The 25856-nt window shown below is 33.5% G+C and overlaps 1 protein-coding gene and 1 pseudogene across 2 annotated transcripts in view; both read right to left on the bottom strand.

Moving 5' to 3' along the window:
- Positions 1-25856, bottom strand: part of KLHL1 (kelch like family member 1) — a 414035-nt gene that overhangs the window by 278137 nt on the left and 110042 nt on the right. The window lies entirely within an intron of this gene.
- LOC111522503 lies at positions 10673-10775 on the bottom strand (annotated as a pseudogene).

Genomic DNA, 25856 nt, shown 5'->3' with positions numbered 1-25856 from the left:
AATAATAATAATAATAATAATAATAATAATAATAATAATAATAATAAATAAATAAAAAGCAAGAAATCAAAGCATAGTACTAGAGAAAAATCACTTAACCTCAAAGGAAGACTGAAAGAGAGAACAGAAGTAGGAAAGAATCTACCAAACAACCAGAAAACAACAAGCACAATGGCAGTAGTAAATTCTTCCCTGTCAATAATTACCTTCAACAAAAATAAATTAAATTATTCAATTAAAAACAAGGATTAGCAGAATGGATACACTTATAAAACTAGAAGCCAAAAAAGAACAGGACCAACTATGATAGTTATATCAGATAAAATAGACTTTAAGACAAAAAGGAAGACAATACAAAGATGGTCATTATATGATGATAAATGAGTCAATTCAGCAAGATGATATACAAATTTTCACAGTGGAAATCCTAACCAGAGTATTTAGGCATGAAAAGAAAGGATATTGAAACTGAAAAGGGAAAAATTAAATTGTCTGTGTTTGCAGATGATGATTTTATATGTAGAAAACCTTATAGAGTCCACCTAAAATCTGTTGGAAATAATAAATAAATTCAGTAAAGTTTCAAGATATAAAATCAAAATGTAAAAATCATTACTCAACAGCAAACTATCTGAAATCAATAAAGTAATCACATTTATAACATCTATTTTAAAGACCCTAAATATGAAGATAGTACAAAGGGTGCAAGATTTCTACAATGAAAACTACAAAACACTGATGAAAGCAATTGAAGAGGAGATTAATAAATGAAAAGTTATCCTATGTTCATTAGTTAGAATAGCAATTATTTTAATGCTCATACCACTTCCAGTGACCTGCAGATTCAATAAAATCACTATCAAAATACTAATGACATTTTTCAAATAATGCTGAAAGCAATCTTGAAATTTGTATGAAATTTATGTGGAAAATATCCCAAATATCCAAAGCCATTTTGAGTAAAAAAAAATAAAATAAACTAGCTGGAGGCGTTACACTACCTGACTTTAAAATATACTGTGCTCGGTGTGGTGGTTCCCACCTGTAGTCCTAGCACTTTGGGTGGTCAAAGCAGGAAGATTTCTTGAAGCCAGGAGTTTGAGACCAGCCTGGCAACAATGTGAGACCCCTTCTTTACAAAAAAAGAAAAAGAAAAAAAAAAAAAAAAAAAAAAGGAAGAAGAAGAAAAGAAAGCAAAAGCTGTGTGTGTAAACTCCTGTAAACTCCTGGAATCCTATCTTCTTGGGAAGCTATGGCAGGAGGGTCACTTGAGACCAGGAGTTAGAGTTGGTAATGACTTCTACTCACATCACTGCACTCTAGCCTTGGTGACACAGCAAGCCCGTATTTCAAAAATAGATAAATAAAATGAGCTATGCTACAAAACAATATTAACCAACACAGCATGGTACAGGCATAAAAATAAATACATAGACCAATCGAACAGACTAGAAAACCAATAAATAAATCTATCTATTTATGGCCAACTGATTTTTGACGAAGGCACAAAGATCCCACAATACATGATGCTTGGAAAACTGGGTATTCACATGCAGAAGAGTGAAACAACATCCCTATCTCTCACTACTTAAAATCAACTAAAAATAGATAAAGTCTTAAATGTAAGACCTAAAACTATAACATTACTGGAGGAAAACATAGGGAAAATCGTTCATGACATTGGTCTGGGAAGGACATTTTTGGATGAGATCTCAAAAGCACAGGAAACATATGTAAAAATAGACAAGCGGGAATGGTATAGGAGTTATAAAGAAATTATTTAGGCAGATAGTGAGGGTAAGGATGTCGTTGGTAAGATTTACCTTTTGATAAAAAGCAGCGGCCGGGCGCGGTGGCTCACGCCTGTAATCCCAGCACTTTGGGAGGCCGAGGCGGGCGGATCACAAGGTCAGGAGATCGAGACCACGGTGAAACCCTGTCTCTACTAAAAAATACAAAAAATTAGCCGGGCGCGGTTGCGGGCGCCTGTAGTCCCAGCTACTCCGGAGGCTGAGGCAGGAGAATGGCGGGAACCCGGGAGGCGGAGCTTGCAGTGAGCTGAGATCTGGCCACTGCACTCCAGCTCGGGCGACAGAGCAAGACTCAGTCTCAAAAAAAAAAAAAAAAAAAAAAAAAAAAAAAAAAAAAAAAAAAAAAGCAGCCCCCAAATCATTTCTTTGCCGAAAAAAAAGCAGCCTGTAAAATCAAGCTGCAGACATAGATAAACAAGCTGGAAGCTTGCCCAGGTGAATGTTGGCAACCATCACAACAGGAAAAGGCTACCTAGAGGCCAGGCATGTTCAACATGGCAACTCCATCTTCCGTTTTCATTGCCAACCACATGTACAATAAGGAGCAGACAACATGATGCCTGCCACATAGAAAACCTATTTGCATAATAAAAGATTAGGGTAGGGTAGCCAGCTTCTTTGAGCTAGGTGAATGTCACACCTGGCCCAACCAATCTTTGGGCCCTATGTAAATCAGATACCACCTCCTATAGCTAGTCTACAAAACCCCTGCATTTCACCACAGACTGGAAGACCCACTTGGGCACTCCTCTATCTCTTCAGGAGAGAGAGTTATTCTCTTTTCTCTTTCTTTTGCTTGTTAAACCTCCACTCTAAACTTCACTCCATGTGTGTCTATGTACTTGATTTCCTTGGCATGAGGCAAGGGACCTCGAGTATTACCCCAAACAATGCCACTTCATGTTTATATCAACCTAAAAACTTTTGTGCAGGCCAGGCGTGGTGACTCACACTTGTAATCCCAGCACTTTGGGAGGCCAAGGTCGGCAGATCACATGAGGTCAGGAGTTCAAGACCAGCCTGGCCAACATGACGAAACCTGGTCTGTACTTAAAAAAAATACAAAAAGTAGCTGGGCATGGTGGCGGGTGCCTGTAATACCAGCTACTCAGGAGGCCGAGTCAGGAAGAATCACTTGAACCTAGGAGGCAGAGTTTGCAGTGAGCCGAGATTGCACCACTGCTCTCCAGACTGGGTGACAGAGCAAGACTCTGTCTCAAAACAAACAAACAAACAAACAAACAAGCAAACAACAACAACAAAAAACCTCTGTGCAAAAAGAGAACAATCAAAAAGTGAAGAGACAGCTTACGGTGTGGGAGAAAATATTTGCAAACTATCCATCTGACAAGGGGATAACATTCAGAATATATAAGAAACTCAAGCAAGTCAATAGCAAAAAAAAAAAAAAAAAAAAAAAAAAGAAAAAGAAAGAAAGAAAGAAAGAAAAAAACAATCTGAATTTAAAATAGGCAAAAGAACTGAATAGACATTTCTCAATAGAAGACATGCAAATGGCCAATAGATATATGAAGAAAAATGAAAAGTGCTCAACTTCATTAATCATCAGATAAATGCAAATCAAAATCACAATAAAATATCACCTTACAACTGTTAGAATTGTTGTTATCAAAAAGGAACTATAGCAAATACTGGTGAGAATATGAAGAAAGGAAAACTCTTATATTACATTGGTGGGAATGTAAATTAGTACAGCCATTATAGACCAGTATGGAGACTCTTAAGAAAAAACAGACTACCATATGATCCAGCAATTCCACTACAGGGTATATGCCCAAAGGAAATGAGATGAGTATGTTGAAAACATATCTGCAAGCCCATTTTATTACAGCACTATTAACAATAGGCAAAATTGCTAATCAGCCTAAGTGTTCATCAAAGTCTGAATGGATAAACAAAAATGTGATTACATATATATATGTATATTTTATATATATATATATATATCTTATGTGTGTGTATATATGTATAATTGTATTCCATTGTGTGTGTGTATATATATAAGTGTGTGTGTGTATATATATACACACACACATATATATATATTTGTTTAAAGTAATATCCTCCAGGGTCATTCATGTTGCAAATTACAGAATTTCATTGTTTTTTATTGATGAATAATATTTCATTGTGTGGAATACTATAATTACTATACTAGTAATATGCTCCAGGATATTACTTTATTACTAGTAATACTAATTACTAGTAATAGTGATTAATAGTTATAGTGATTACTACTAATAGTGATTAATAGTAATAGTGATTACTAGTAATAGTAATAGGATCTCCTGGAGGATATTACTTTAAGTAAAATAAACCAAGTACTGAAGGATTAATGTTACTATGTTCTCACTCATGTGTAGAATCTAAAGAAGTTGGTGTCATATAAGTAAAGAGTAGAATAGTGGTTACCAGAGGATGAGGAGAATGTCGGGAGAGGAGAATGGGAAGAGATTGATCAACTGATACAAAGTTAGTCAGAAGGAATAAGTTCTGTTGTTCTGTTGCACAGTAGGGTGACTAAGTTAATAGTAATTTATTGCATATTTCAAAATAGAAAGAAGAGAGGTTTTTGAATGTTCTCATCACAAAGAAATGACAAGTATTTGAAGTGATGCATATGTTAGTTGTCCTTATTTTATCATTGCATGTTGTATACATATATGGAAATATCACACCGTACTCCAGAAATATGTACAATGATGATGTATCAATTAAAAACAAAAAAAAAGAATGTCAAGTGAATCTCACTTAATAGTTGATATTAAACCATTCTTACTTCAACATATAATTACCATAAATTTAGACAACTATGCTAATTATATTCTGCTACTTGTTTTGTTCTTGTAGAATGTTGCCAAAAAGTGTTCAATTATGAAAATAAGATACGTTGATGTTTGGTAAGAATTTTGAATGTTATACAAATATGTATATTCAGAAAAATATTTTTCCTACCAAAGTTTTGCTTACATAATTCTGTACTCTTAGAGATGACTTAGTGTTGGGGGGACAGGAAATCAAAGGAAAAGAAATTGAAGTGATGTTAAGATACTTGATGTGTTTAATAACCTAAACTTCTGACATACTTATTATTTGTAAACATCAATATTCAAAATTGATGAGATTCTAACTTAATGATTATTATAGTAGTGATATTTTCATAATAGGCAAGAAGTCTTTGTATTAGATATCCAACAGTAAATAATATTTTATGATAAATTAACCATACTTTTTTTAGATCATGAATAACAAGATAAAAATATATGTTTATACATATATAGCTGTACACCAAACTATTTGAAATTATTATAAAATATTTCTTATATATCATCTAAAATACCATTTCCTTTAAAATACCTTAGTGTTTGCCAGAAATGAAACATATTTGCTCTATTCGAGTTCGCCATTCGCAACGTGTCTCTGACTACAGTAAAAATACTAATTAAACCCATGGTATTACTTCTGTTCTCAAATAAACCAGAATACAATAAAAAAAAAAAAAAGTAGTAATTTTCTTTTTAAGGCAGAAACTCTTTGAGCTATGAATATTGCTCTATACATTCTCTGATGCAATAACAAAATAAAACTATTTTCTTCTAGCAATCACTTTGGAGAGATAAACTCAGTAGAACCTCAAAATGGATACTGAAAATTACAAATGAACTTAATGTCCTTTATATTTTCAGCTATTCAATAAAAATCAGCTTTTTTCTGCCTTCCTAGTGACGTATCACAAAATAAAAACATTTAAGTAACTTTAATCTAGGTCAAAGGAAAGAAAAAAGGAAGTGAAAAGGAAGGGAGGGTGGATTAAAGGGAATGAGGGAAGGAGGGACAGTGAAAGTAAAGAAGGTTGGAAGGAATGAAAGAAGGATTACTAAATAATTATTTTCCATTGTTATACCTAATGATAACAACTGTCATGATTTCTTACACTAAAGATTCGTTTTGATTCTCTTTGAAATGTATATGAATGACTCTTAGATTAAAATATACAGATAAAAATAGAAACATAAATATCTATAATAATATGGGTAACATACATATAGATATTTATACATGTATAGATATCCTTAATACAAAAGTTTCAGAATAATGGAACTAAAATAAAATTTACTATGAAAAAATACATTAAGTAGAATAAACTGCTACTTACAAACAAGTGCAAAGACTGTGTTTTATTTCAATTTTCTTTTTTTTTAATTTATTTTTTATTTTAGGTTCAGTGGTACATGGTCAGGTTTGTTATAGAGGTGAACTTGTGACTCAAGGGTTTTGTGTATAGGTTGTTTTGTCACCCAGGTACAAGCATAATACTAAATAGCATTTTTTTGTGTGTGGGGGGTGGAACCTCTCCTTCCTCCCACCCTACACCCTCAAGTTGGCCCCAGTGTCTATTGTTCTGTTTCTGTCCATGTGTTCACATTACGCAGCTCCTACTTGTAAGTGAGAATATGTGGTGGTGGTGTTTGGTTTTCTCTTCCTGTGTTAGTTTGCTAAGAATAATGGCCTACAGTTCCATCCATGTTCCTTCAAGGACATAATCTCTTTCTTTTTTAGGGTTGCATAGTATTCCATGGTGTGTGTGTACCACATTATCTTTAACCAGCCTATGGTTGTTAGGCATTTAGGTTGCCTCTATGTCTTTGCTATTGTGAATAGTGCTGCAATAAGCATATGCATACACATGTCTTTATGGTAGAATAATTCATATTCCTTTGGGTATATACTCAGTAGTGGAATTGCTGGGTTGAATGGTAGTTCAGTTTTTAGTTATTTGAGGAATCACCACACTGTCTTCTACAATGGATGAAGTAATTTACACTCCCCACCAGGAGAGAATAAGCATTTCCTTTTCTCTGCAATCTTGCTAGCGTGTGTTATTTTTTGACATTTCAGTAATAGCCATTCTGATTGGTGTGAGATAATATCTCATTGTGATTTTTATTAGTATTTCTCTAATGATTAGTGATGTTGAACATTTTTTCATAAGGGTATTGGCTGCAAGTATGTCTTCCTTTGAAAAGTGTCTTCATATCTTTGCCCACTTTTTAATGGTGTTGTTTGCTTTTTGCATGTGTGTTTATGTTCCTTATAGATTGTGGATATTAGAGCTTTTGTCCTTTTGTCAGATGTATAATTTGCAAATATTTTCTCCAATTCTGTAGGTTGTTTGTTTTGTTGATAGCTTCTTTTGCTGTACAGAGGCTGTTTAATTAGATCTCATTTGTCAATTTTTGCTTTTGTTGAAATTGCTTTCAGCATTTTAATCATGAGAGTTTCTATGTACAAAATAGTATTTTCTAGGTTATCTTCCAGAATTTTTATAGCTTTATGCTTTACATTTAAGTCTTTAATCCATCTTGAGATGGTTTTTGTATATAGTGTAAGGAAGGGGCCCAGTGTCAGTTTTCTGCATGTAGCTATCCAGTTATTCCAGCACCGTTCATTGAATAGGGAGTCCTTTTCACTTTGCTTGTTTTTGTCACCTTTGTGAAAAATCGTGGTTGTAGGTATGTGGCTTTATTTCATGGCTCTGTTCTGTTCCATTGGTCTATGTGTCTCTTTTTTTTACTAGTACCATGTTGTTTTGCTTACTGTAGCATTGTAGTACAGCTTGAAGTCAGGCAGCGTGAGTCCTCTAGTTTGTTCTTTTTGCTTAGGTTAGTTTTTGGTATTCGGGCTCCTTGGTTCCACATGAACTTGACAATTAGTTTTTTTAGTTCTGTGAAGAAAATCATTGGTAGTTTGATGGGAATAGCATTGAATCTATAAATTGGTTTGGACAGTATGGCTTTTTTAATAATATTGATTCTTACTATTCAAGGATATGAAATATTCTTCCATTTGTTTATGTAATTTATGATTTCTTTGAGGAGTGCTTTGTAATTCTCATTGTAGAGATCTTTCACCACCCTGGTTAGCTGTATTTCTAGGTATTTCATTGGCAACTGTGAATGAGATAACCTTCCTGATTTGGCTTTTGGCATGGGTGCTGTTAGTGTATAGGAATGCTACTGATTTTTGTATATTGATTTTGTATTCTGAAGTTGCTTATAAGCTCAAGGAACTTTGAGGCAGAGGCTATGGGTTTTTCTAGATATCGAAATATGTAATTTGCAAATGGATAGTTTGACTTCCTCACTTCCTATTTGGATGCCTTTTATTTCTTTCTCTTGACTGACTGCTCAGTCAGCAGAAACCCTACAAGCTAAAGGAGGAGATTTGAGGCCTATATTCAACATTCTTAAAGAAAATAAATTTCAACTAATAATTTTATATCTGGCCAAACTAAACTTCATAAGCAAAGGATAAATAAGATCCTTTATAGACAAGTAAATGCTGAGGGAATTTGCTACCAACAGAATTGCCTTACAAGAGCTCCTGAAAGCAGCAGTAAAGATGGATAGACCATTACCAGTCACTATGAAACACACTTAAGTACACAGACAGTGACCTTATAAAGCAACTACACAGGCAAGTCTGCATAATAACCAGCTAACAACACAATGCCTGGATAGAATCCACACATATCAATACTACCCTTGAATGCAAATGGGATAAATATTCCAATTAAAAGGCAAAGAGTGGCAAGCTGGATAAAAGCAAGAGCCAGGGGTATGCTTTCTTGAAGAGACCCATCTCATCTGCAATGACATGCATAGTCTCAAAATAAAGGGATGAAGAATTATCTACTAAGCAAATGGAAAACAGAAAAAAAAAAAAAAAAAAGGAATCGTAATTCTAATTTCAAACACAAAAGACTTTAAACCAACAAAGCTCAAACAAGGCAAAGAAGGGCATTACATAATGGTAAAGAGTTCAGTTGAACAAGAAGACCTAATTATCCTAATTCTATATGTGTCCAACTCAGGAGCAGTGATTCACAAAACAAGTTAATAGAGTCTTAGATTCACACATACTAATGATGGGAGACTTCAACACCCCACTGACAGTATTAGACAGATCATTGAGGCAGAAAATGAACAAAGAGATTCAGGACCTGAACTCAACACTTGACGAAATGGACCTAATAAACATTTCCAGAACTCTCCACTCAAAGATGACAGAATATATACTTTTTGTTGCCACATGGTACATGCTCTAAAGTCAACCATGCAATTGGACATAAAACAACCCTCAACAAACTCAAAAAAAACTGAAATCATACCAACCACTCTCTCGGACCACAGGACATTAAAATAGAAATGAAAGTCAAGAAAATTGCTCAAAATCATATAATTACATGGATATTAAACAACATGCTTCTGAAAGATTCTTGAGTAAATTAGGAAATTAAAACAGAAATGAAGAAGTTATTTGAAAGTAATGAGAATAAAGATACAACATACTAGAATCTCTGGAACATAGCTAAGGCATTGTTAACAGGAAAATTTACAGCACTAAGCATCCATATGTAAAAGTTAGAAAGATCTCAAATTAACAACCTAACATCACAACTAGGAGAACTACAAAAGCCAGAGCAACCCAACCCAAAGGCTAGTGGAAGACAAGAAACAACCCAAATCAGAGCTGAACTGAAGAATATAGACACACACACACACACACACACGAAATAAAAAGCATACAAAAGAACAGATCTAGGAGTTGGTTCTTTGAAAACAACAACAACAACAACAACAACAACAACAAAAAAAAAAAAACTGCTAGCTAGACTAATAAAGAACAAAAGAGAGAAGATCCAAATAAACACAATCAGAAATGACACAAGAGACATTAGCACTGACCCCAATAAATACAAATAACCATTAGAGACTACTATGAACATCTGTATGCACACAAACTAGAAAAGGTAGAAAAAAATGGAGAAAATCCTGGACATATGCATTGACTTAATCCCTGAACAGACCAATAATGAGCTCTGAAATTGAGTCAGTAATAAATAGCCTACCAAAAAAAAAAAAAAAAAAATCCTGGGACCAGATGGATTCATAGCCAAATTCTATCAGATGTGCAAAGAGGAATATTCCTACTGAAGCTATTCCAAAAAAATTGAGGTGGAGAGACTCCTCCTCAACTCATTCTATGAAGTCACTCAGGTGAGAGCCAGAGGTAAACATGATAGGAGAATTTATCATTATAAAGAAAAGATCATTTTATATATGGATTATTTTAAATTATTTTACCCACTTCTGCACAAAATGTACTTTCCATTTTGTTAATATTAAAGCTATAGTTCTTGAAGTTGTCCCTGAACATCAACATCACCTGTGAACTTGCTAGGAATGCAAAGTACTAGGTACCACCTCAGACCTACTGAATCAAGCCCTCTAGGAGGTTCTGTTGGATGCTCAAGTTTGAGAATCACTGACACAGAATATTAATATATGTCCTGGCCAGAAACTTTGAAATCTACTGAAACACTTCATTTTACTAAATTATTTTAAATTTATGTGATTTTATAATTTAAATATCTGTGTCTTTTTTTTTCTAATAATCCATTCAGTTTAATTCACCACAAATGTATTGAGTGCCTACTCTCAGGGCTGACATTCTAGAACTGAAAGATCGAAAGAGAAACGTAAGAACTAACTGGTAAGTGCTGACATAATATAATAATTTGGGCTCTGAATCAAGAAAGGAAGCTGAAACACCTGAATTTGTACACAGATTGTGTAAATAGAAAGAGGGCTGTGTGGAGAAATATGTGGCTCAGCTAGATTTAGAGTATAAGTGGATGGTTGATGTTATCACAATCTACTTTGTAGATGAGGAGACCAAAACTCAAAAGACCAAAAAAAAAAAAAAAAAAAAAAAAAAAAAAATCATATGAGACCATAAAACTAGAAAATAATTAGTCTGGAATTCAAGTCAATACTTCTGGATACAGATTGATGTTTCCTTATTTTACTTGATCATTCCAAAAGGTAAAGAAACCAGCTAATAACAAACTATAGAAATGATCCCTGAAAGTATAGTCTTAAAAAGGATGAGTTTATACCCTTTGTAGGGACATGCATGCAGCTGGAAACCATAATTCTCAGTAAACTATCGCAAGAACAGAAAACCAAATACTGCATGTTCTCACTCATAGGTGGGAATTGAACAATGAGAATGCTTGGACACAGGAAGGGGAACATCACACACCGGACCCTGTCATGGGTTGGCGGAATCAGGGAGGGCTAGATTTAGGAGATATACCTAATGTAAATGACGAGCTAATGGGTGCAGCACACCAACATGGCGCATATATACATATGTAACAAACCTGCACATTGTGCACATGTACCCTAGAACTTAAAGTAATGATAATAATAATAATAAAATAAACCAGCTAAAGGAATCTTATTAGTGAAAGGCTGAACCAAGAACTACATTTAGACTACCTCATTCTTATACTAAAGCTCTTCCTTTGATCCAATATGTCATTGAAAGACAACTCACAAAATAAGATATAAAATGAATAACTTAAATAAATTAGTGAAGAAAGGCATATAGTCAATATGAGATAATATGTTTTTATTTTTTTACTCTCTATATAAGTTTGCTGCAGAGGGAAAAAAACACATATCTTTCTTAGAGTTTCAGTAACTCAGCTGAAATTTTAAAATAATATTGATTAGTAAATCATCTCAGAAAAAAAATAAACTGTCATTAGCAGACCTATTTTTAGTGGCAACTACCACTATTTATTTGCCTATATATACATATATACTTTTTCAATCTTATATTGAATGAATGTCATGTTGGACCCCTATCGACTTCAATAGGAATAACACTACGTTCTAGAGGCTGAAGAAGAGACCGAGAATCAATGAATGATATAGCGTTTATCGAGGGGAACTTACAAGCGAGAATGGTCCAGTAGTAGAGAGATATATAGCAGAACCACCAATGCTTGTAAACAGCATGCAGTTTACATAGCATTTTCACTTAGTACTCTTCACCTAATAATCTCCACCTGGCAACTTTCATTTAACTCCAAAGGCGGGGCCTTCATCCTCTGTACAGCCTGCATTCCATGGGATTGGATGGGGTTCCTCATAGATAAGGAATGAATCTCCAGGTTGGTCACTCCTGGATTCTTTAGCTCAGGACTCTAAACACATGTCTGAACAACGAAGAATGAAAAAGAGGTCGGTGTATTATTTTTCCCATTCCCTTACTCATATGGCACTTTCCCTTCATATATTCCTCCAAGAGCTAGTCTGTCCAACACAGTCACTCATGTTGCCATGCTGACTGTGAATTTCAGGTATATTATTTCTTCCCCTTCTCCCTTCAGGCCTAGAAGTAGTAATGGACTCCACTTTTCTCAACTGGATGCCTTATTATTTAATTTGTTCCCCAAATACTGCAATACCTAGGTAAATAATTTCTTCAGTCATTATGTTCAATGGAAACAACCATGATGAATTTCCTCAATGTAAATACGTTTTCCGATTTGAGTGTTTGGTACTAGGGATGACCCCAAGATACCAACATCAGAATGGGAATTTGAAAGCCTAACAAGTTTGAGAAATATAGAGATCACATTTATTCAAAATATCCAGAGTAGAGACATGGAATATAGAGCTGATCAAAGACAAAGATGTGGGTCCTTAACTAGATGTTTTAAAAAATGCTTTAGCAATAATGGAAGTTATAAAGAGTGTAGGCTGGGCTTGGGAATGTACAAAGGATCAATGAAAAGCTTCAGGCCTATGACTCCAAACTCAAGGCACAGATAAAGAACTGGGAAGCCTTTATGACCTAAAATATATTTTATCTCTAGTAGCATCAGGACAAACACATGAAAGAATCCCGTCCCAAATCTAATTGTGATATACAACATAATGCCTGTTTACTACACAAGATCATAAAAGTATGCCATGAGTGAGGTCTGGTTGGGTAGGAGTGGAGCTCTGAGACTTGGAGACAATTAGAGGGCATGATCAAAGCCAAGAAACTTGAACTTTTTCCTTAAGTCTTCTTTGATTGCAGAAGCATCACCTCCCCCAATGAGGAAACCTGCCTACTCTTGAAGCAAATCTCTTCAAAATCCTCACCAGGATTTTACCAGGAGCAGATGCTTTGCAATATGATGCCTATTTTTCCTTAGGACCTGTCCTCCCATGCTTTATTCTCTCCAGGTTTACTCCTTCTATTTAGGCCCAAAGGGAAAAATCGCAAGTTCTGTACTTGCAAGATATATCACACATCAAATAAATTATAATATTGTGCTAATACATATGGAAAAATACCTTGGGAATACCTATAGGAAAAGATTCAAAGGGTGTCAGATTAAGGTTGACCTGGGTGAAATGAATTGATATGATTCTATTTACAGAGAATCCAGAGGTGAGGATCTAAATCTTTTAGGGCTTAATGTAAGCCTCTATTAATAGGAGTTCTAGAATGTGTAATGCTAATATTTCCCAGGAATACTGTAGAGGATTGTTTTTAAAGTAGTAATATATATGGCAATTATGCAGTGAATCTATCAAGGCCAAACCATTATGACATTTTAAGACATTCACTGACAAGAAAACCTATAGTGAACTTTTAAAGCTCTCTGCTAAGCAAACTATAGACTCTGATGACAGCACTGAATTGAGCTCTTTGGTATCTGTTATCAACATTGTACCAAAGACAATGCAGACACTAGTGTCACTACAGATCCCTGCCAGTAGCCCAGTTAAGCTGGTCACCTTTTAAGGATAAAGACAGTTTTATTGTAATACAGCTGCATTCATTTGATTATGCATTATCTATTTTTGGTTTCTTTTCACAACAACAAAGTCAAGTGATTATGACAGAGACCATATACCCCACACTCCCAAAGACTGCTCTATTATTTACTATCTGGTATTTTACCCCAAAAAAGTTTGGTGGCTCCGGTTATGATCCTAAGGGTAGAGTGTTGATTTACGAGTGTACATACAACTCTGGAGGTAGAAAAATTGATCATGAGGTATGAATGTATGAAGGTATCATGTATGAAACAGTTGAGCAGTCCACTGAGTTATTACTTTGTCTATTTAATTAGAAAATATACATATATTTTGTGTAGAAATCTGCACTGAGTCATCATATATTATTATGCTCTCTCTGCAAGTTATTTTAGTTAAATTAGTTCAGAAATTCAGAGGCTTCACTGATTGTAAGGCTGGACTCTTTAAGAAAGAATGTTGTAAAATTGCTGCAGATCCATAATGGAAATATTTATCCATGCTTTTTGCAAGCATTAGATATTGGAAAATGAAAAATACCAAAAACACTCCAGTTGTTATTAAATATGATCCCTGAATTGAAGTAAGTACCTCACAATCCTATAATGCTACAATATCCACCAGACAGAGAGTAAACCTTTGAAAGCCAGGTAATAAATTGTATATTTGCTCACATCCATCCTCTGGTGTGTTCCACTAGATGGACGGGCTAAACTTAGTTATTCAGTCTCAGAATGCATAGTTGGAAAAGATATATTCAGAAACTGTCACAGTTCTCATATTGAGGTCTTGACTCACACAGAGTCAGGTGTATTAAGAAAAAATGTGTCCATTGAACTATCACCAGGCACCTAACACAGTGCTACACAAAAAGCTATACTGCATTCCTAAGGGATTTTCAGATATCACCATCACATTCAAAACTTGAAATAGGCCAGATGCAGTAGCTCATGCCTGTAATCCCAGCACTTTGGGAAGTCAATGTGTGTGGATCACAAGGTCAGGAGATTGAGACCATCCTGGCCAACATGGCAAAACTCCATCTCTACTAAAAATACAAAAATTAGCTGTGCACGTCCCTATAATCCCAGCTACTCAGGAGGCTGAGGCAGGAGAATCGCTTGAACCAGGTAGTAAGAGGTTGCAGTGAGCCAAGATCGTACCACTGCACTTCAGCATGGTGATAGAGCGAGACTCCGTTTAAAAAAATAAATAAATAAAAATAAAAATAAATAAAAAAATTGAAATATTGAAGAGTAGAGATTCCATTATATTGCAGATTAATTCATTTGGAAGATAAAAATGCCAGATGGATTTCAGACAATAACTAGATTATCACTAATATAATCAGGCAATGAAGATAATTAAAGCTGATACTCCAGATGTGATATTTTTATATCAGGAAATCCACATATCCCATGAAACTTAGTATGAAGCTGTCAACTTCCCATAACACTTTGTAAGAAAAGCAACATTATTAGGGAAATCCAAACTTGTTTATGTTCTGCTAAAGGGGAGAAAAGCTTCACTTCAATGTTTTGCTACAGAAGAATCACAACTCTCCTTTTCCATATACTTAGGGAGAACTTTAATTACCTTGATAATGCATATACCAACACACTTTTCCTATGTGATATTGTGATTATTAAAGGTAGAGGGCAAAGAACAGCCAGTATGCTAGATGTCTTCATTGTCAGAGGGTAGGAGATAAATCTTACAAACTTTAAGTGGCCTATGACATTAGTGAAAATAAGTATACAAGTTTTTGACTGTGTTAAGAAATTGCCTTTATGAAAAGTTCTTATTTTATTCTTTTTTTTTTCTTTTTTTTATTTTGGCTGGCACAATGACTCATGCCTGTAATTCCAGCACTTTGGAAGGCAAAGGTGGGTGGATCACCTGAGGTCAGGAGTTCGAGACCAACCTGGTCAACATGGTGAAACCCCGTCTCTACTAAAAGTACAAAAATTAGCTGGATGTGGTGGTGCATGTCTGTAGTCCCAGCTACTCTGGAGGCTGAGGCATAAGAATCACTTGGAACTGGTAGGCAGAGGTTACAGTGAGCCAATATCAAGCCTCTGCACTCCAGCCTGGGCTGCAGAGTGAGACTCTGTCTCAAAAATAAATGAATAAATAACACAATTAATTTTTATTTTATTCAATTTTTTTTCTTTTTTATTTTTAATTAATCAGTTAATATTTTGGTAAAAATATTCAAGGTGAGATATATCTTTCATCAAATTTTTGAATGCACAGTGCAGTATTTGGTAACTATAGGCACTATGTTGCACAGCAGACGTCTAGAACATGTTCACCTTGCATAACTAAATACTTATGCCCATTAAACAGCTACTTCTTGTTTTTCTCTCCCTTCTGGCCACTGGAAGTCACCACTTTACTCTCTGTTTCTATTAATATAAATAATATTATTTATATTACATAAACACATAATATAAATAATATTTATATTATATAAACACATTACATATTATATAAACATATTTATATTGTATTAATATAAATATATAAATGCATAACATAATATAAAATATAATAATATATAATTTCTTTTATACACATATCACACATTCTTTTATATATATATATATATCTCACATATTCTTTATTTATTACTCTGTCAATAAACATTTAGGTGGTTTCCATATCTTGACTACTAAAGATAATACTGCAATATACATAGGAGTGCATATGTCTCTTCAAGATCCTGATTTCAGTTCTTTCGGATAGATACACAGAAGTGGAATCACTGAATTACATGATAGTTCTACTTTAATGTTGCGAAGAACTGCAATACTGTTTTCTATGGTGATTGCACAATTTTACACTAAGAAAAAGGCATACATTTTGATAGGTCCTTTTATTGAAGACATTGCCTGTAAAATGTAAGTGTTCTCCATCCACCAATTTACAGATAAAATCACTGGTCTACAAGTTTTGCCTCAGGTCCAAAGCAAGAGAAGCCTCTGCTTTAGGTCTGAGGTTTTGGATGTGGTGTTCTGCGACTTTGGCCTTAGGAGACAGAAGATCAAATAGTAGTAGAAATATTAATGACTAAAAGGAATGATCTACTGATTCTCTAGCTAGCCTAATTGAAGATTTAGAGCCCAGAAAGCCATTGTATGGAAGCACAATTATACTTTAACTTTCAATAAACATTCTCTGTCTGAGAGTCATCTCCTAAGAGAGAATGGGGACTAGGAATCAACTGTGAACCCATTAACTGACTATGCCTCTCAAAAATCATAAAAAAATTATGTACATCAGCATTCCATCATTACATACAAATGGTATATCTGAAAAAGAGTGAACATGTCTAGAAGTAAATCACATGGAAATGTTACTTAATCCCCTTGGTACTTATTTCTGCTGTTGCATCAATTCTACCTCAATCAATAAGCTAGTACCTTAATTAGTTTGCTATTAATACTAATGGATGACTATAGACTTATTGACTTTATTTTTTTCTTTTTATTTATTTATTATTTATTTATTTATTTATTTATTTATTTATTATTATTATACTTTAAGTTCTAGGGTACATGTGCATAACGTGCAGGTTTGTTACATATGTATACTTGTGCCATGTTGGTGTGCGGCACCCATCAACTCATCACCACCCATCAACTTGTCATTTACATCAGATATAACTCCCAGTGAAATCCCTCCCCCCTCCCCCCTCCCCATGATAGGCCCCATTGTGTGATGTTCCCCTTCCTGAGTCCAGGTGATCTCATTGTTCAGTTCCCACCTATGAGTGAGAACATGCGGTGTTTGGTTTTCTGTTCTTGTGATAGTTTGCCGAGAATGATGGTTTCCAGCTGCATCCATGTCCCTACAAAGGGCACAAACTCGTCCTTTTTTATGGCTGCATAGTATTCCATGGTGTATATGTGCCACATTTTCTTAATCCAGTCTGTCACTGATGGACATTTGGGTTGATTCCAAGTCTTTGCTATTGTGAATAGTGCCACAATAAACATACGTGTGCATGTGTCTTTATAGCAGCATGATTTATAATCCTTTGGGTATATACCCAGTAATGGGATGGCTGGGTCATATGGTACATCTAGTTCTAGATCCTTGAGGAATTGCCATACTCTTTTCCATAATGGTTGAACTAGTTTACAATCCCACCAACAGTGTAAAAGTGTTCCTATTTCTCCACATCCTCTCCAACACCTGTTGTTTCCTGACTTTTGAATGATTGCCATTCTAACTGGTGTGAGATGGTATCTCATTGTGGTTTTGATTTGCATTTCTCTGATGGCCAGTGATGATGAGCATTTTTTCATGTGTCTGTTGGCTGAATGAATGTCTTCTTTTGAGAAGTGTCTGTTCATATCCTTTGCCCACTTTTTGATGGGGTTGTTTGTTTTTTTCTTGTAAATTTGTTTGAGTTCTTTGTAGGTTTTGGGTATTAGCCCTTTGTCAGATGAGTAGATTGCAAAAATTTTCTCCCATTCTGTAGGTTGCCTGTTCACTCTGATGGTAGTTTCTTTTGCTGTGCAGAAGCTCTTTAGTTTAATTAGATCCCATTTGTCAATTTTGGTTTTTGCTGCTGCTGCTTTTGGTGTTTTAGACATGAAGTCCTTGCCCATGCCTATGTCCTGAATGGTACTACCTAGGTTTTCTTCTAGGGTTTTTATGGTATTAGGTCTAACATTTAAGTCTCTAATCCATCTTGAATTGATTTTCATATAAGGAGTAAGGAAAGGATCCAGTTTCAGCTTTCTACTTATGGCTAGCCAATTTTCCCAGCACCATTTATTAAATAGGGAATCCTTTCCCCATTTCTTGTTTCTCTCAGGTTTGTCAAAGATCAAATGGCTGTAGATGTGTGGTATTATTTCTGAGGACTCTATTCTGTTCCATTGGTCTGTATCTCTGTTTTGGTACCAGTACCATGCTGTTTTGGTTATTGTAGCCTTGTAGTATAGTTTGAAGTCAGGTAGCTTTATGCATGGGCCTGGCATCAGCATTCCCTCTCATTATTATAATACAAATAATTTTTGCTTAAAATTATAAAAACTTTGAGCTTGAAAGGTTTGACAGTTTTAATTTCAAGTATAAACTTTCCCTTCTGCATTTTGGGATCCCCAGGCCACTGAATCAATATTTGAATAAGAGATTGGGATGGTTAAACCCAGTAACTAAGGAAAAATCAGGTTGTTTGTAAGATGTAGCTAAGGAAGATTCTGTCTGGAAACCAGGAGACTGACTGGGATGGCACCTAGCAATCCTATATCCAGTAAAGAAAGACTTGGCTCACCCTAGCAGATAAGTATCTCTGACAAAATATGGTATTGTCAGAGGACAAGATGTATATGGAATGTATGGTTGTCTAAAAAGGTTAGGATTATTAACCCAGGTCTCTGACCAGACATGAAATTTACCTTCTTTCACTTTCCTTGTATGGCTACTAATATAGTTGGGACGTTTGTGACCTCCAAATCTCATATTAAACTTTGATCTCCTGTGTTGGAGGTGGGGCTGGTGAGAGGTATTTGGGTCATGGAGACACATTCCTCGTGAACGGCTTGCTGCCATCCTTACAATAATGTCATCCTTACAGAACTAGAGTTCTGGGTCTGCTGGTTCCCATGAGATCTGATTGTTTAAAAGAGGCTGGCATCTCTTTCTCTGTCTCCTGCTTCCTCGTTGCCATGTGACAGGCTGGCTCCACTTGCCTTCCACCAAGAGATGAAATTACAAAAGGGGGAAAACATTCATGAGGCAAACTGTAACAAAATAAAGAGATGATGGAACCACTAATTTTAGACACAAATAACTTATGGTAAGAACCATTAATAAATACAAAAAAGAGTAGCTCATATTTATCAAAAAGTCTGTCAGGAAGAAATTGTGAAAATGAAAGTAGCTAAAACATTTTTAAACTCAAATCCTCCAAACTGCTAGAAGTATAAAAACATTAAGAAAAATCCACCAAGTTTCTTCCCAAAGCTAAAACAACAAGAAAAAAAGCATATATACATTAGTTATATAACACCATTAGTAAGCATGATTTACTAAATATATATAGAGAGATCTATTGCATATCATAGTTTGATCTTTTCACACATATTTTGAATATTAATACAAGTATTAATTGTCTCAAAGCAAGTATTAATGCAATTACATAAAGAACAAGTGACATGAAATACATTCTCTGACCACAAAGCAAAATCACCGGAAATTAAGAATATATTGCTAACATATTTGTCTAATAAGAAGTTCTAAAAATATAATTTAAATAATTACTGAACCTAGGAGAAGTCACAGATGACAATAAAATTTACAAATAGCAGCATTAGATTTAAAGTGACTGTAAAATACAACTAAAAAGTTACATTAAATGAAGTGTACAGCCTTATATATGTTTATTCAAAAAGAAAAGTAAATATTAACAAATTTTAAGTTCCAAAATCAAATAAAAAAGAATTCAGAATAATAAGATTAAATAAAAAAATAATTAGTAAAGATAAACTGTAACTTACAGAAACAAAGGAAAATGAACAAAAATCAATGCCAGTATATTAATAAGATCAATGATGACAAGAAAGTAACTGGCAAATACAATTCAGAAAATACAGATAAGATAGAAATAAAAGATATTAGAGACAAAAAGTAAAGAAATGGTGTATGTATTTAATGATTTATTGCATAAATAATTATAAGTAGTATTTATTTGTTGTTTAGTCATTTATTTTAGAGATACTATTGTTACGGGAATCAGATGAATTTCATCGTTTTTGAAATGACAAATTTTCTAAGAAAATATGAAACAGGAAATATTTAGGAAATAGAAATGAACTGAGAATATTGAAAACAAAAATTTATTCAAACATTTACCTTACAAAAAATAACAATTTGAAATTATTTAACTTAGGAATTCTGCAAACATTTAAAAACCATAGATGTCATATGTTATATGAATTATCCTCATTAAATAAAATATGTGGAAATGTTTCCACCTCATTATGAGCCTATTATAATTCAATTTCAACAACAAAAGACAAAAATGAGAGAAAGTATAAGCTAAATCGCACATATAAAATGGATTATACAACTTGTACTTAAAAAGAATACATTATTCCAAATATGATTTATCTCAGGTTTGCAAGAGCATTTAAACACTGGGATATCTATCTATCTATCTATCTATCTATCTATCTATCTATCTATCTTTCATCTATCTATCTATCATCTTTCTACTATCTATCTTAAATAGATCACATTAGTGTATTTTAAAATTTATATCACAAAACTCTGTCAGTAGACCATGAAATAAAAAATTATTTGATAAAAATGTAGTATTCATTAAATTTACCTGACTAATGTTGTCTATCAGAAACTAGAGAAAACATTATACTTAATTAAGGCTTAATATCTAATTTACAACTAAAGTTAGCAACAAAGGAAATATGTGTGGTATCTGAGAAAAGTAACAGGCAGAAACAGCAGAATTATAGAAAATCAAAACAATAAGTAAGTTAAAAATAATAAATTTTTTAAACCAACGTTATGTAAATATATCTGACAACTTGGTTGATAAAAAGAATTTTAGAGAATAATGCAATTTGATAACAATAACTGTAGAAAGACAATCAACATGTAGATACAGAGAAGCTTTTCAAAAAATTTCTCAGAAGTTTCTGGTCTAGATAATGTTAAGAAGAACCCAACACATTCATAAATTAAATGGTAAACATAATTTATAATATAAAATGATATTACTCAAATACTAACAAATACATAAAATTTGTGCTGAGAATAAACCTAGTAGAAAACATGTAAAACCTGTGTTTAAATACACATACACAATCAAAAGAGAAAAACTGAATATAAACAGAGCTACTTCGTTTTCTCAAATGACAAAGTTTGATATTATAATGAAGTCAATTTCAAAATGCCAGCACACCTTATTATAAAGTTGAACTGCTTTTCATGTTTATCTAAAATTTGCTAAGACAATTTTTAAAAAGCAGAATAAAGGGATAGAACATAAGTCCATATTAAATATACTGTGATAGTGAAACAAATCAGGAGAAATGGAGAGAAGAGTGATTGAAATACATATCTAAGGGAATCTAATCACAGCTGACTGTTCCAGTCAGAGATAGGTTCTAGTCACAGCAAAAGAGGGGTTCCAGACTTGCCCTCCCACTATAAACAAGTATACAATTGGACCAAACCCTTGAGGTAACTGTTTTCAGGTGTTGCATCACGGACAATGAACTGCAATCTCTTTTGGGAGGAAAACAGAGAAGACAAGCTGCACTCTAGCTCCTGTGTGGAAGCAACATCCCACCTGTGGCATAGGGAGATGGTGACTAAGCAGAGACTTAGGTCCTGTTAAGCTAGGATGCAAACGTTGGAGTTAGGGTTGTTAAAGCAATAACACTTATGGAACAGTGTGCTGGAAAGGAAAAGCCTATCCAGAGGTCCAGGTGGGAATTATGGTGTCTAGAACTACGTGGGATGATTCCCTGAAGGTCCTTGGCCAAGATTTGGGATGCCCATGTATAGGCTAAGACTTTATGAAGCATATTAGAGAGTGGTTGTTACTGAGCTAAGAGTGGAGAGCCTTGCGGCCACATGGATTTGGGAAACATTGACTTTATAATTTTGGTTCAGCCAGAGTGGAAAACCTTATAAGAGCTGGCATTCTACTGAGACCAGAAAGACCATATCTTAGAAGAACTAGAAAATAAAGTAAGAGCTAATCTATATCCACATTAACAGAGCCTAAAATCAATCTTTGATGATATTAAAGCAGCCTATTAGTAAAATAACTGGTTCTGCTTGACAGAACAAAATTCAGCACTCTTTAGAAGAGATCAACATACTCTTTATGGATTACTCCACCTGTACTCCTTAATACATAAAATCAATGTTTATAATGTACCAATGTTTAAAATTACCACACATGCAAAGAAGAAGAAAATATGACAATTTATTAAGTATAGAAAAAGATGCCAAAGTGGCCCACATGTTTGAACAACTGACAAGGTCTTTAAAGAATTATTAATGTGTTCAATAGTTTAGAGATAATTAGGATCTTAATATATGAATGTATTATGAAAATAAAATCTATTGGATTGGTTGGAGTTAGCAGAAGTTAGGATCAGGAAAAAATAAAGGGGACGATTTTTTTTTTTAAATGAACGGAGCCTCAAAAACATATTAGAAAATATCCAGGGATATACAATACTGTCATTGTAGTCCCAGGAGGCAAGGTGAGAGGGAAGAGGACAGAGAAAACATTTAAATAAACAATAATAATAAAAGTTCTGAAATTTAATTTATACTTTAATCTACATATCCCAAAATCTCAGTGAACCCCAGTCAGGATATATAGAACATAAACCTCAATTAGGCACATCATATCAATGACAAAAGCATAGGTTGTTCAAGAAGTGATCTTAACATGACTTGCTTTACATTAAAATAACTTGAGTCACTATTTGATGTCATAAACTTCAAATATGTTAACGTGCTAAGCATAAAAAGGGAAACTATTAACAAGTAGAAGAAAAATCAGTGTGAGAGTGGGCATACTTTTACATGATCTGGTTGAAACACATTCTTAAGCAAGTTACAAATTCCAGATGTCCAAAAGCAAAAATAACAACATAAATATTTTCGTTAATTTTATTAGGGAAAATGAAATACATTTAAATACTATCTACATACTTGGATAATATATTGAGCTTGTAGATATGCAAATAAATAATATCTAGGTTTTACAAAGCACTTTTTTAAAAAACAACAATTAAAAGACTAATAGAAAAGTGAACAAAATATATTTTTATTTAATTCAAAAGGGTAAAAAGGAAAACAAAAATGTGAAAATATGTTCAAACTTAAATAACAATTATGGGCATACAAACTATAAATAAATCTTTTCTCCATAATATTGCAAATATTTTAAAGATTGATGATCAAATCATATTCAAGCTTTTCCTTGAAACATGATGAAAACTTTGATGAATAAGAGAATTAATTAAACTTCAAGGGAAAATACAAAAGAGTCAGAAAAAAGTGGATACTTTTTTCATACAAGAAGAAGCAATCAGATGCCTGAATCCTATAGAGATGTGTGGAGTTAAGAGGAGAAAAATATTTTCAATGACATGTTAAATAAATTAAATCGATCTTTTAAGCTGAATCAAAATGAGGTGTGCATCATGGAATATTTGTCATGAGATAAAGCTAGAGAGTGAGAATCCATGTGTAAAATGCTATATTCACTGCCTCCCTTTAGAGACTCTTGTTACGCTTTAAACAACAAAGGATATAAGAGAAATAAAATGAGTTTAATTGTGTTTAGCTTCATTCTACCAAATGCATTTATCATTGAAACAATATTTAATATTTATTATATTTGTTTATTTTTCAGGGAACAGGGTGGCACAAAGGATAACCCCTATTAATATTTCATGCTACATGACATATGGAAAATAGCTGTTTTAAGCATTTAACCATTAAAAAGTAAATGAATGAGATAATTAAGAGTAAGGAATATAAGTAGAAGAGATCATAGACAGGGTGACATATTAGGAGACTATTATAGTAAACAAGGGAAGAGACGATGAAGACCTGGATCACATCAAATTTAATATACGGACACTGTTAAGAGAATGTACAAGAGGAGATATAACAAGGATAAAAATCTACAAAATCTGAAGTTCAATGTATATTTGTATGAACTCATCTTCAGTTGTTAAATCATACACAATACCTCTTAGACATGGTTACTAGTTTATTCATACTGGGTACAACTTTTATCTGAGGGCTATCTTTAAGGTCAACTAATGGTTGATAGGTGATATGTATGAGAAGTTTTTAACTGATAATCTGAACAGAAATTTATTTTCTAATGATTAGCGAATATAAATGGAAGGTCAGTCCTGAAAAGTTGGAAATAGAGCTAAAGTTGAGGATGGGGAAGCTACCAACTACTGTGTTACATTAGAAATTTAGTAAAAAGTAGGACCTCAAATAAATAAAGATCCCCATGACACATGACAACAAGAAAGAGGAACATAAAAACATTTCACTAATAATCTAGTTGGCAACCCATGAAATGCTAAGCGTCCAAGATCATGTTGCTTTTGGCTATGTCCTGACCTGTTCTATGGTCATGGAAACTGTCTTAGAAGGTTATAGCTTGATCCTATAGCAATTGCAATCGAATTGGAAAATACCACAATTACTAGTTTTATCCTGCCATCCCCTTTGATTAGTCCATGTTTTCTTTTTCTGTATTATACTCTTTGTTGATTATTTAATGTAATTAATAAATGCAATATTATCAGTATATTCCTGCATCATATTTAAATATGTACAAAGACTTTACATGGCATATTTTAAAGCTGTCTGATAATTCTTAAAGGCAAACCATTTCTGCATTAAAAATACTTTGGTTAAAATGTTGTGATTGTTTTTACATTTTTATTCCACCGAAATAACTTTATTATGTAAAACTGAATGTCATTCTGGGGTTAAATAAATTAAAATTACTATATGAATTAAAATAGTAGTTGAAAACCATGAAATTTGAATTATTTTGAAAATTATATTTATAATTATAATTAATACATTTTAATATTTTATAGACGACTATATATTTATGTTTATATCTATTACCTATCTACAAATATTACAAGTAATTTTAATTAAGTAAAGCCAGTTAATGCAATGTCATACTTATAAAGTAAGTCCCAGTTTTGTAGGATTCTATGTTTTTAGAATACAGGTTTTTGTATTGCAAAATGATAACACACACAAAAATAAAATAGTAAAGATTACTTATAAAGCAAATATATACATATACACACACTATAAATATCTCAATTTAAATTATGTGGTTACAAAACAGAGCAAATAAACATTTATATCTAAAATAAATAACTAAAATAATTTAGTAAATTCAGAAGACTAAATTTTGAGAAAAACTTCCATGAGCAATACTTAAAAAAATGCAAATATTTATCTTACCAAATTACATTTATTAAGATTAATATATCCCTGCTCTGCAAAATAGTCTAGGAAAACAATTCATTTTCTATCAAACTTGTCCAACCTGCAGCCTGCAAGGTACATGCAGCCCAAGACAGTTTAGAATGTGGCCCAACACAAATTTATGCAGACTTTCTTAAAATATTATGAGAATTTTTTTTTTTTGCAATTTTTTAAAGTTCATCAGCTATCATTAGTGTTTGTGTATTTTATGAGTAGCTCAACACAATTATTCTTCTTCCAGTGCGGTCCAGGGTACCCAAAAGATTAGACTCCTTTATTTTAGATATATGTTAATGTATGTAGTATT

Source organism: Piliocolobus tephrosceles, chromosome X, assembly GCF_002776525.5.
Source record: "Piliocolobus tephrosceles isolate RC106 chromosome X, ASM277652v3, whole genome shotgun sequence".
NCBI lineage: Eukaryota > Metazoa > Chordata > Mammalia > Primates > Cercopithecidae > Piliocolobus > Piliocolobus tephrosceles.
The sequence above is the reverse complement of the archived record's forward strand: the minus strand, read 5'-3'. Positions and strand labels throughout refer to the sequence as shown.